The following is a 12,500-nucleotide window of genomic DNA, read 5'->3' as shown; positions in this document are numbered from 1 at the left end:
ACAAGCTGGGTGTGGTGGTACATTCCTTTAGGCCCAGCACCTTGAAGGCAGAGGCAGGCAGATCCCTGGGTTTTAAGCCTGCTTTGCAGATGGTATCCTTTCTCGGGAAACCTTGTTTCACATAACCTAAAAACAAAACAAAACAAAAAAAAAAAACTAAGTAACTAAGTAAGTGCATGAATAAAATAAACAAATCATAAGGAGTGACTGTCATGGCGTTCTCTTTGTTATTCTCTTTCATGTTATCATTCTGAGGAATGATACATACATTAGTATGTATCCTGACACCATAAACAAGTGTTGTGTGTGTGTGCGCGCGCGCATACTGAGCTTTGGTTAAAAGGCTTTCTTTGCTTTCTGCCAACATTCGACATGATTTCATGGCTAGAAAACCACCCAGCCAGGCCAGAAGTAACATTACCACCGTATCCCACGTGCTTTTGTTTCTAGAAGTGATAAAGCAAATGTTTGGACAGTGCGTTCAGGAGCAGCTGTACATTAGTGTCCCGACATGTTCAAAGATGTGCGTGTGTGAAAACACCTTAAAGAAAAGTTAGGTGTCTTCTTGGAGTTGATTGTTTCTCCCAGAGACAACGTTCGGTCAACTGCTTTAACAAGCTTAGGCAGACAGAAGTACATGTTCTGTACCATTCACGGTGCTTTTAACAAGAGATGTTCTTACGACTTGACTCTCCGGACGCTAACGAGGTTATCGATGTATGACTATTTCCTAAACGGATGTTTGGAAGGTGCAGTTTAATTTAAGATTAAATTGAATGGACAATAGGATAACAAGAAGCTTCGGTTTTTGTTTTGTTTGTATTTTTTTTTTGTGGGGGGGTGTTTCTTTTTCTCTTCCACAGGGTTTCTTTGATATATGCATGGCTGTGTGGTTTTTAAATTTTAGTTAATTTGTATTTATTTAAAATGTGTATTTATTTGTATGTATTTGTATTCATAAACTCATTTAATTTATTTAATTTCGGAAGAGGTCAGTTCTATACTAGACTACGCTGTCTGTGTACACACAGAAAGATAGAGAGTGTGACAGAGAGACAGAGAGTGTATCAGAGAACTGTATTTTAAAATTAAGTTGAAGGGAAAACTATGTCACCAGAAAGTAAAAACAAAGAAGCTTTTTTTTTCTTTTCTCTGTTTCTCTGAAACAAGCATGGCTGTGTGTGTGTGTGTGTGTGTGTGTGTGTGTGTGTGTGTTTAATTTGTGTTTTCAAAGATGCCATGTGGTCAACAGCTGAGCAAATTTAGGAATTTAGCCAAATTAGACTATACCCCTCTTTCCCTCTCTCTCTCCCCAGCCCTGCAAGATTATAAACTTCTGTTTTCAACTCATCATGAGCATACGGATAAAACTATGGGTCAGGCTGGACACACACTAAGAGATTCGCCTGCCTCTGCCTCTCAAGTGCTGGAATTTAAAGTTTACTTTTGTCTCCTTCCCACCGGCGCTTGCTGCGCGGGCTGTGCGCTCTGCTGTGGCCCGAAGCTGGCTGCTGCTGTGTGAGTCAGGTGACCTCGGACGAGTTGCGCTGCCCGCGCTGGCCACTCGCTCAAAGCTCACTCACCCTGCCTGGCCTCTGTCCCCTGGTCATCCTCTGAGGCGCTAGCCGCACCGCCCCCGGCAGGCAGGCAGGCAGGCAGGCAGGCAGGCAGGCAGGCAGGCAGGCAGGCAGGCAGGCAGGCAGGCAGGCAGGCAAGAAGCACCCGCTCCGCCGACCCCACCCCCACCCCCCCAGGCCCCATCGTGGCCGCTGCTGGGTCGTGGACCCCTAGCCAGGCTCGCGGTTCCCTGCTCAGGGCAGTTTGAACTGCTAGCTAGGACTTGGGCTCCTTTGGAGACTCGAGTCAGGCCTGCTTGGCCTGTACAGGCTAACTGCTGGATTGCTGATACTTGGATTGCAGTTCTAACAACGAGCACATCCACTGCTGGTAGATATTTACATTCGCATTCGCTGACCCTCTACCTCTTAACATGCTGCTTCCCGGTCCTCGAACTCCTGATCCACCCGCCATCCCCCCTTCCCGGGACCGGCATCGCTCTGTCACCGTGCCCGGCTGCATCCTTTCAGATTTTCCCAGAGATGATGGGTTGAATGTGAGGACAGTCTGCTTTACCTGGACTAGGAGTCTGCGTTAACAAGCTTAGGCAGAGAGACAAACATGCTTCTTAGGGAACGATTTGTGAACCTCCAAATGCCGAGCACCAATGCAGAGCACAAATGCAGAGACACCCACGCACGCACGCACGCACGCACGCACACACACACACACACACACACACACACACACAGAGAGACAGAGACAGAGATATAGTCGTATTTTATGTGCGTTAGTGTGAAGGTGTCAGATCCCTTGGAACTTGTGAGCTGCCGTGTGGGTCCTGGGAATTGAACCCGGGTCCGCTCGGAAGAGCCGACAGACAGTGCTCTTAAGCACGGAGTCATCTCTCCGGGCCCTGAAAGATGAAACGTTAACCCAAAAGTTTTTCCCTTTCCTTTTCGTCGGGTCGTCTTTCTGCGTTTAAGTGATCGTGTGCGTGCGTGGACCACTTCATCTTCTCCATGTCTAGCGATTGCGAGTTTCATCGAGTTTAGTGATACCTTTTCTTATTTTTTATTTTTTGATTTTTAAAAGATTGATTTATTTTATGCATACGAGTGTTGTATCTGCATTTACATCTGCCAGAAGAGGGAATCGGTTCACCTGATAGATGGTTTGTGAGCCACCATGTGGTCCCAAGAGTCATTTTTTCCCTTTCTTTTTTCATCGTGTCATCTTTCTGTGTAATGGACCGTGTGCGTGGACCCCTTGATCTTCTCCATCTCTAGCGACTGACGTGGAGTTGAGTACTCTAGGCTGCTAGCACCTGTGATGTCTTTTTATTTTTTAATTTTTTTTAAAGATTTATTTACTTTGGGTATACGAGTGTTGTATCTGCATTTATATCTGCCAGAAGAGGGAATCGGTTCACCTTCTAGACGTATCACTTTTCTGTTTTCTTCTCAACTGAGTTCAGAAACGCGGTTCCATATTTTCCTGTACTTAGTTCGCCACGCTGTGCTATGCCTTTCCGTTCTTACCTTGGAGAGACGTTTTATGTGTTCTTCTGTACTATGCCAGATAGATAGATAGATAGATCACTTTTCTGTTTCTTCTCAGCATAGCTCAGAAACACTGTTACATACTTTCCTGGACTTTGTTCGAAACGCTGTGCTTTGACTTTCTGTTCTTACCTTGAAAACACATTCATGCGCTCTTCTCTACTAAGCTAGATATAGCACTTTTCTGCTTTCTCTGTCTGTGAGAGACAGAGAGTTAGCTATATTTTAAGATTAAACAAGGTAACGAGAAATTAAAAGCAAATCAAGCTTCTCTCTCTCTCTCTCTCTCTCTCTCTCTCTCTCTCTCTCTCTCTCTCTCGATAGGGTTTCTTTGTTACAGGCGTGGCTGTCCTGCCACTGGTTCTGGAGACCAGTCTGGCCCTGAAACAAAGATAAGGCCTGCTTCTGCTTTTGTTGTTGCTGTTGTTTGTTTTCAAGCTCTTTGTTTTTTTTTTTTTTTTTTTTTAATTCTAGGCAGTGAAGCAAGGGTGGGGGGAGAGAAGGGAAAGAAAGACACACATCACACACAGAGATCCCCTCTCTCTCTCTCTGTCTCTCTCTCTCTCTCTCTCTCAAACACGCACCACAGAGGAGAGAGAGAGAGAGAGAGAGAGAGAGAGAGAGAGAGAGTCTTTTGTAAATTGAACTAAATATACGATAAAGAGTATAAACCAGAAGAAGAAGAAAAAGATGTCTTCCTGGAATTAGAGAAATACAAGGAAGAGAAGCTGGGTGTGGTGGTGCATTCCTTTAGGCAGGCCCAGCACCCTGAAGGCAGAGGCAGGCAGATCCCTGGGTTTTAAGCCTGCTTTGCAGATGGTATCCTTTCTCGGGAAACCTTGTTTCAAAAAAACTAAGTAACTAAGTAACCGAGTAAGTGCATGAATAAAATAAACGAATCATGAGGAGTGAATGGCGTGGAGCTCTCTTTGTTATTCTCTTTCCTTTTCATCCTGATACGTGGCTGTATTCACTCTGCTTTCACCCAGGAGTGAGTGATTTCATCCATGCAAGACACCTAACAAGTTCACTGAGGTATCCGGACACCCCAAACAAGTGTTTTGTGTGCATACTGAGCTTTGGTTAAAAGGCTCTCTTTGCTTTCTGCCGACATTCAGCGTGATTCATTGCTAGAAAAAAACCACCCACCGTGGCCAGGAGTAACATTGCCACCGTATCCCACGTGCTTTGGTTTCTATAAGTGATAATATAACAAATGTTTGGAAAGTGCGTTCGGGAGCAGCTGTACAATAGTGTACTGACATGTTCAAAGATGTGTGTGTGTGTTTGTGTGTGTGTGTGTGAGTGAAAACACCTTAAAGAAAAGTTAGGTGTCTTCTTGGAGTTGATCGTTTCTCGCAGAAACGTTAACACGCTTAGAAAAGACGAAAGGACATATTCTTTAGCATTCACGGTGCTTTCAACAAGAGATGTTCTCACGACTCTCCGGAAGCTAACGAGGTTATCGATGCGTGAATATTTATTAAACAGATGTTTGGAAAGTGTTCGTGTCCTCTCTCTCTCTCTCTCTCTCTCTCTCTCTCTCTCTCTCTCTCTCAATCTCAATCTCTCTGTCTCTCTCTGTTTCTCTCTATCTGTTTCTCTGTGTATGTGTGTCTGTGAGAGACACAGAGACAGACAGACAAAGAGAGAGAGAGACAGAGAGTCAGAGAACTATAATTTAACATTAAATTGAACGGACAATAAGATAATAAAAAAACTAAAAACAAAGAAGCTCTGGATTTTTTTGGGGGTTTGGGTTTGTTTCTGTTTTTTTTTTTTTTTTTTTTTTTGGTGGGGGGGTTTCTTTTCCTCTTCACACAGGGTTTCCTTGATACATGCATGGCTGTGTGTTTTGTTTTGTTCTTTTCTTTTTTAATTGATTTAATTCGTATTTTATGTGCGTTAGTGTGAGGGTGCCAGATCCCTTGGAACTGGCGTTATAGGCACTTGTGAGCTGCCATGTGGGTCCTGGGAATTGAACCGGGGTCCGTTCGGAGGAGCCGACAGCGCTCTCCAGGAGCCATCTCTCCAGGCCCTGAAAGATGAAACGTTAACCCAAAAGTTTTTCCCTCTCCAGGAGCCATCTCTCCAGGCCCTGAAAGATGAAACGTTAAACCCAAAAGTTTTTCCCTTTCCTTTTCGTCGAGTCGTCTTTCTGCGTTTAAGCGATCGTGTGCGTGGACCACTTCATCTTCTCCATCTCTAGCGATTGCGAGTCTCATCGAGTTTAGTACTCTAGGCTGCTAGCACCCGTGACACCTTTTTTTTTTTTTAATTTTTAAAAGATTGATTTATTTTATGTATACGAGTGTTGTATCTGCATTTACATCTGCCAGAAGAGGGAATCGGTTCACCTGATAGGTGGTTGTGAGCCACCATGTGGTCGTTCGCTGGGAGTTGAACTCATGACCTTTGGAAGAGCTGAGCCATCTCTCCGGCCCCGCATGCATCTGTGATGATAGCTTAGAGTTTGTCCAGGCTCTTATGGCCTTTAGAGCTTTTGCAGTTCCGCTAGGTCTACCCTTTATAGGTTGATCCGTCTTTTCCCCTTGCAGCTTTTAATAGGCTTTCTTGGCTTCTGTAGGTTTACTGTTTTGGCTAGTACAACGCCAAGGGAATTTTCTTTTCTGGTCTAGTCTATTTGGTATTCTGTGTGCTTCTTTTGCTTTGAAAAGCCTCTTCGGTAGGTTAAGGACATTCTCTTCTATAATTTATCTGTTTTTGAAAATATTCTTTGTATTTTTTCAATATCCTTGATTTATTGGCTGTTTCATAACTGGATTTTCTATTTGTTTCCTTGTTTCTTTCTTTCTTTCTTTCTTTCTTTCTTTCTTTCTTCTTTAACATTTTCTTTGAGCAATGTATCTATTCTTTCTATGATATACCTTCAATGCCTGAGATTCTCTAATTCCATCTGTTGTAATCTGTTAGCCAGGTTTGCCTCTGAAGTTTCTATTTGAGTCCCCTACCCTTTTGTTTTGTTTTCCCACTTTCGGAAATTCCCTCGGTTTAGGTTCTCTTTATCTACTCTGTTTTATTTTTCAGGTGTTTGATTCATTTCCCTCCACAGTCTGTGGTTTCACAGATTTCTTGAAAGGCTCTCTTAATGTTCTCTTTTAGGAAGGACCTCTATCATATTTGTAAAGGCTATCTTAAGGAAGGTCTTTCTTCTTGTGCTTCGCTGTTGACGGGCTCTAGCGGAGACATATTGCCCTGGCTGGCATTGGTGGTGTAGGCATCTAGGATTGGGAAGACTGTAATTCTAGGTGGTGCTGATAGCTGATATCTGGTTTTATCTTTGTCGTTTGATCTTTGTTTTCTGTTTTCTCTCTGGCTTTTAGGAGCATGTAGAGGTTGTGTGTCTTCTGGTAGAAAACTGGGTGTAAAAACCAGGTAAAATGAGGCAGAGAGAGAGAGAGAGAGAGAGAGAGAGAGAGAGAGAGAGAGAGACTAGAAAGGCCACAGCAGAACGTCAGATACAGAGCTAGGGATGAGACTGGGGGACTGACTGGACTTGGAGGAATGAGGGGAAGGTGAAGATTTTCAATTAGCCTACTTAATTCCATGGTCTGAGTGTTTCAGTTTGCTATTTAGTGCTTATATATATGAACAGGAAGAAATTATGTATTATTTTGGTCTTCTGTAGTAGTATTAACAAGGCGTGACTGGAGCAAAGCAAGACTTGTTTTACACACACACACACACACACACACACACACACACACACACACACACACATATGTATATATATATATATATGTTAATGAAAGATAAAGCAGGGGGCTGGAGCGATGGCCCAGTGGTTAAGAGCACTGCCTGCTCTTCCACAGGATCCAGGTTCAATTCCCAGCACCCACATGGCAGCTCACAACTGTCTGTAATGCCAGTTCCACGGCATCTGACACCCTCACCCTAATGCACATAAAATAAAAATTAAATAAATTATTAAAAAAAATAGAAAGATAAAGGAGAAACATAGTCTCCTTAAATGGAGACTGTAAGAATGATTGTTTTTAGGAATTTTCTTTTCTGATATGCCCTCCAGCTTACTAGAGGCAACAGACTGGTCGAGGTCACATCTCGTATTGTCTCGACGACCCACCCCAAAGACCACCGAGGAGCCGATTCCGACGACGCAGGCGAAGTAGGGTCTTTTTAATGACCAGCTGGAGCTGGGGGGGGGGGCGCCCCTCACACTCACCGATGCAGCAGTTGAGAGTAGAGCCCCGAGCTCAAGGGGAGGAGGGTTTCTGTTTAGTATTACAGCAAGGTGTGGGAAAATTTTAGGATTGATTGGTACTTACTTAGGCATCATCGGGTGTCCCGGGGAAAATGTTTGTGGGGGGGGGGGGGGCGCCCAGGCAAAACCGTAATTGTTTTACTCATCCTCTTGTAAAGAACACCTGGGTTAAGTCCCAGGTTATTCGCTGAGTAGCCGTTGCTAGGGGTGATGGTTAAATATTACTGGGCTTTCTCCAGGCGAATCCTTGGGCGGGGGAGGACTCCATAGTCTTAGTTTTGGAATCGGTGACCTATGGCCTAGTTCCCGCTCTGCCTCCCAAGTGCTGGAATTCAGTTTTGTTGGTTTGTTTGTTTGTTTTTGTGTGGTGTGTGTGTTTTCTGTGCAGTCAAGGCCTTCTCTGTGTAGTCCTGGTGAACTCACACTGGAGACCGGGCTGGGCCTTTCGTCTTTTTTTTTTTTCCCCCTTTCCTGTTTTTCTTTTATTCTTTTTAAAGACAGGGAGTTGTTTTTCTTTTCTTGCACTAAGGGTACTGTGTAGATTAGGAGTTGCACGCACGCGCATATTCGGTCCAGATCCTGGTCCCGTGGGTGGGCAGGCTAGTCAACCTAGAACGAAAATGGGCCTTGGAGAGTATGGCACATGGCTGCCGCCATAGTGGCGGAGGTCAGGATCCGTGACGGCTGCCGTCTTCGTGGACAATCGTGAAACAGGAGATTACGTGGTTCCCCGCTCAGGGTAGTTCAACTCTACCCGGGACTTGGGAGACTTGAGCCCGATAATCCGGTTTAATCTTAACGGGGCCTGCTTAGTCACATTGTTACGTGATTGGAATCACATTAGATTTGGTTTAATTTTATCTGGTAGCCAGCAAGCCTCAGCGATCTGGACACATGAGGGGAAAGGGAAGCCCTGGCCTAGGGTGCTTCAAAGGCCCCTGGGCACCATCCTTTCGGTACCACATAAACAAACGTGGGGGTGCTGGCCATGCCTGTGATCCCAGCACCCGGGAGCTGGAAAGAGAAGGATCCGAAGAACATCTCCGGCAACATCGCAAGTAATAGTCATCCTGGACAAAAAGAGACCTTCCTCTGAAGTAGTTACTTTTTATTTTTTCTTTATTAATTTTTTTTTTTTCCCCTGACAAACGTGCGAACGTGTAAAACCAAGCAAAATATAAAGCGAAGTCCTGGAGATAAAACAAAACAAAACAAAAAAACAAAAACGGAAATTTTAATTACTCCACTACTATTTTAATCAGCTCTAACTGTGTATTTAGTCCGAGAATGAACAACGGAGGTGGGGGGGGGGGGGGGAAGCTTGTGGCGGTGGTGGCGGCCACAAGCGGCGGCGAGGCGGTTTGGTTTGGTGTGTTTGTTTTGTAAAAGGAGGCCTAACTGGCATGGAACTGAGGCCGCCTCTTCTTACCTCCCCCACATCGAGGTGGGATGTCACCTTCCCCTAATTGTGCCAGTCACAGACTTGCCGCTTTTACTGGAAACCCCTCCCCCCCCCCCCCCCCCCCCCCTTAGAGACCGAGCGTAAGATTTCGCCTTGTTTGCACAGCTTCCCGTCCTACTTTCGTTTTGGCTGCCTGAGGGATCCGCCCGAGGAGAACAGCCCGCGTTTGCTTTGTTCGGGCGGGACAACGGCCACCGTTTGTGTCACTCTGGTGGTGGGTACAGCTGCTCTGCTGTGCTTCTGCTGTGCTTGCGTGTCCGCCAGAGCTAGGCAGGACCCCACCGGAGCCCCGGAGTGCTGGCTGTGCGGCTAGTGAGCGATCTGTGAGTGTGTTGCTGCTGCCTTGGACGATCGAGATGGTGGTCGGGTGACACCTAGCGGTGACAATTTTCTGTAACGCGCCCGGTTCCCGGTGGATGACAAGGACAGCAGATTGCCTGCTACGAGCCAGACAGGGTGACGAGAGCCCCGGCGAGCAGGCGGCTGCGTCCCGGGGGTTGTGTCGTGTTTCAGAACGCTCTGAGTATACAGTGTTGGACCCGGAGAGTACTGGCGGAGGTGACAGGTGACAGTGGTGTCCCAAAGCGAGTATGTGGGGAGGGAGGCTTAGGCAGGTCGACCAGAAGGCTTATAGCTGTCGCCTCCGGGGCGACCCAGGCTCGTTTTTGAATTGGAGAGCCTGGCGGCCGGCCTCTGGATCCCAGGAGCGAGAGGATGCTGTGTCTCCGGCCTAACTGGACGACTGTCCCCGGCCCGACTCTGACTCCGCGGAGCCTCGGAGTCCCCCCCCCCCCCCTTCCGCCTTCTCTCCAAGAGTCCTCCGTCCCCAGCGGAGGGACTCTGGACCCCGTGCCCGAGAGGATGCTGTGTCTCCGGCCTAACTGGACGACTGTCCCCGGCCCGACTCTTGACTCCGCGGAGCCTCGGAGTCCCCCCCCCCACCTTCCGCCTTCTCTCCAAGAGTCCTCCGTCCCCAGCGGAGGGACTCTGGACCCCGTGCCCGAGAGGATGCTGTGTCTCCGGCCTAACTGGACGACTGTCCCCGGCCCGACTCTTGACTCCGCGGAGCCTCGGAGTCCCCCCCCCCCCCTTCCGCCTTCTCTCCAAGAGTCCTCCGTCCCCAGCGGAGGGACTCTGGACCCCGTGCCCGAGAGGATGCTGTGTCTCCGGCCTAACTGGACGACTGTCCCCGTCCCGACTCCGAATCCGCGGAGCCTCGGAGCCCCTCCCCCCCCCCCCCCCCCCCGCCTCCTTTACTCTACGAGCGCTGCGTTCCCGGCGTCCTGTAGGTCCCTTGCTGGGTGCTTGTCTTTCAGTCATGTTCCTCTCGCTCTCAAGTTTATGAGGTCGACCAGTTGTTCCTTTGAGGTCCGGTTCTCTTGTTTATGGGGACATTTTGGGGACATTTCAACGGGCATGACCTCCAGGAATTCCCTTTGGTTCGTGACTTACTCCCCGTCTCTTTGGCTCATGACTTATGTCTTTGTGATCTGTCCATCTTGTACCTGGAGATATATGCTGACACGCTGTCCTTTGGTCATACTCTTGTAAAGGACGATGGCCTTCTCGGGTTGCTGTCTTCCCCCAAGGCTGCTGGGTTGTTTTGTCTCTTGCTCTCTGGGGCATTGCAGTTTCCTGAGGCCGCCTGGGCGACTCGTCACTGGCTGCCGTTTGCTGTGTTTGCGTGTCAGGCTTTTCCCGCTGTCGTGGTTGTCGTCGCCCTTTACCGTTTGGAGTGGCTGGGCCTGTGGGCCAGGGGGACTGATGGCTTTTGTGTGGCCCCCCTCGGTGCTTTTTTTTTTTTTTTTTTTTTTTTTTTTTCTCTCCCTGCAGAGTTCCCGAATCTCTTGTGGGCTATGTCGATTGGTGGCCCGTTCCCCACTGCCACTGTGCCTCCCGAGTGCACTTTTTTTTTTTTTTTTTTTAATTTTTCTTTTTTTTTTTTTTCTTCCTCTGCCAAATCTGCCCGCTGGGTTCCCGAGTCTCTGTGGGCTGTGCTGCTGGTTTGTGGCCCGGTCTCCTCTGCCACTGTGCCTCCCGAGTGCACTTTTTTTTTTTTTTTTTTTTTTTTTTGGTGGCAGCTTCCCCGGCCACCTCTGGTGTGCTCTTCCCCCGTACGTACGCTCGCTTGTTGGCTTTGCCCGTGTGTGATCCTCGGTCGTTGCCTTCCCGAAGGCGGCTTTGCTCTGTTTCCAACCCCTCTCTCGTTCCTGGTTGATCGATGTGGTTCTCTCGTGCCGTCTTCGGGCCGGGGCCTAAGCCGCGCCAGGCGAGGGACGGACATTCATGGCGAATGGCCATTCATTGTGAATGGCGCCCGCTCCTCTCGTTCTGCCAGCGGGCCCTTCGTCTCTCCTCCCCACCCGCCCGTGGTGGTGTGTGGAAGGCAAGGGTGCGGTTGCCCGGCCTGAGCCCCGTGCCCGCGCACTCGTTGCTGCAGTGCGTGGGGCTCCGTGTGGGTTCGTTTTGCCCGTGTGGCCCCTTGAGCCCCCTTCCCCGGGCCGGGGGAGGGTGGCTCATCTGCGGCGTCGCGTGCCGCTCCCGGTCGGTGTGCGCGCGCCTCGTTCTTTGCGATCCTCGCGGTGCCCCTGGAGCGTCCCAGGACTTCGAGGTGCCCGCTTCTGAGCGGCGGTGGCGTTTCCCGTTCCCTCTGGCGCCTCCTGTGCTCGGCTTTGCTTGCTTGCGGCGTGCGTGGCTTGTTCCCGTTGTTTGCCGTCCCTCTTGTGGGTCCGTGCCCGCTCCGCTGGTGCGGGAGACACGGTAGAGGAGAAGGAGGAGGGGGGGTCGAGTGTAATGACCCAAAGGCCGGTGAGAGGCTCCTTGGGGTGCCCGTTTCCGAGAGGGGGGGCCCCTCGTCGGGTGAGCGTCCACCGCGTCGTTGCGTGCCGTGTGCCCTCGGCGTGTCCCGGGAGGCGGGCCATAACGCAGACCCCCCGCGTGCGTGTCTTCCCCCCCGTTGCTCGACGGAGGTCGAGTTGTGTGAGCGTCACGCCCGCACGCACGTCGTTTCTCCGGCTGGCCGCGGCCGGGGGTGCTTGGTCGGGTTGGGTATGCCCCGCCCTCGGTGAGAAAGCGTTCCTTCTCTAGCTATCCGGGGAGAAGAAAGGGCGTGTGCTGTGTTCCGGTGGGGCTTCTCCCGAATGGCCTCCGGCCGGCTGCCCGCCCTGACCGCCTTTCTGTGCGCGTAGCTTCGGCCTGGCCTCCGGCTTCTTCCGGGGGCTTTGTTCTCTCGCCTACCGCGGCCCGCGCCTCCTCGCTCCGAGTCCGGGGAGGGATCACGCGGGGCAAGAGCTCGGCGTCATGCCGGCGTCGCGGAGTGTTGGGTTCTCGTGGCGGAGGTTGGCGGTAGCGGTGGTGGAAGGGCCGCGTGTGCACCCCCGCGCGCGCGCGGTCTGCCCCATCCCATCCCCGTGGGGCGCCGCGGGACGGGTAGCGGAAGGGCGGTGGTGGGCTCCCGGTCCCACCCGTCCCTGTTCCCCTGCCCCCACCCCGTGGCCGCCCGCCGCGTGCGGCCCTCCCGTGCGCGTCCCCGTCTTTGCCGTTCCCGCGACTTGGACGTTGCCGCGCGTGGTGCGTGCGTTGTGGTCTGTTCGTGTGGCGGGGCGTCGTCCCGCTCGCCCCCCCTCCTCGGCAGCGTTCCCACGGTTGGGGGAGCGCGGGTGACCTTTCCCCCCTC

The sequence above is a fragment of the Meriones unguiculatus genome, chromosome 5 (assembly GCF_030254825.1).
Source record: "Meriones unguiculatus strain TT.TT164.6M chromosome 5, Bangor_MerUng_6.1, whole genome shotgun sequence".
Lineage (NCBI taxonomy): Eukaryota > Metazoa > Chordata > Mammalia > Rodentia > Muridae > Meriones > Meriones unguiculatus.
This window is presented reverse-complemented; position numbering follows the sequence as displayed.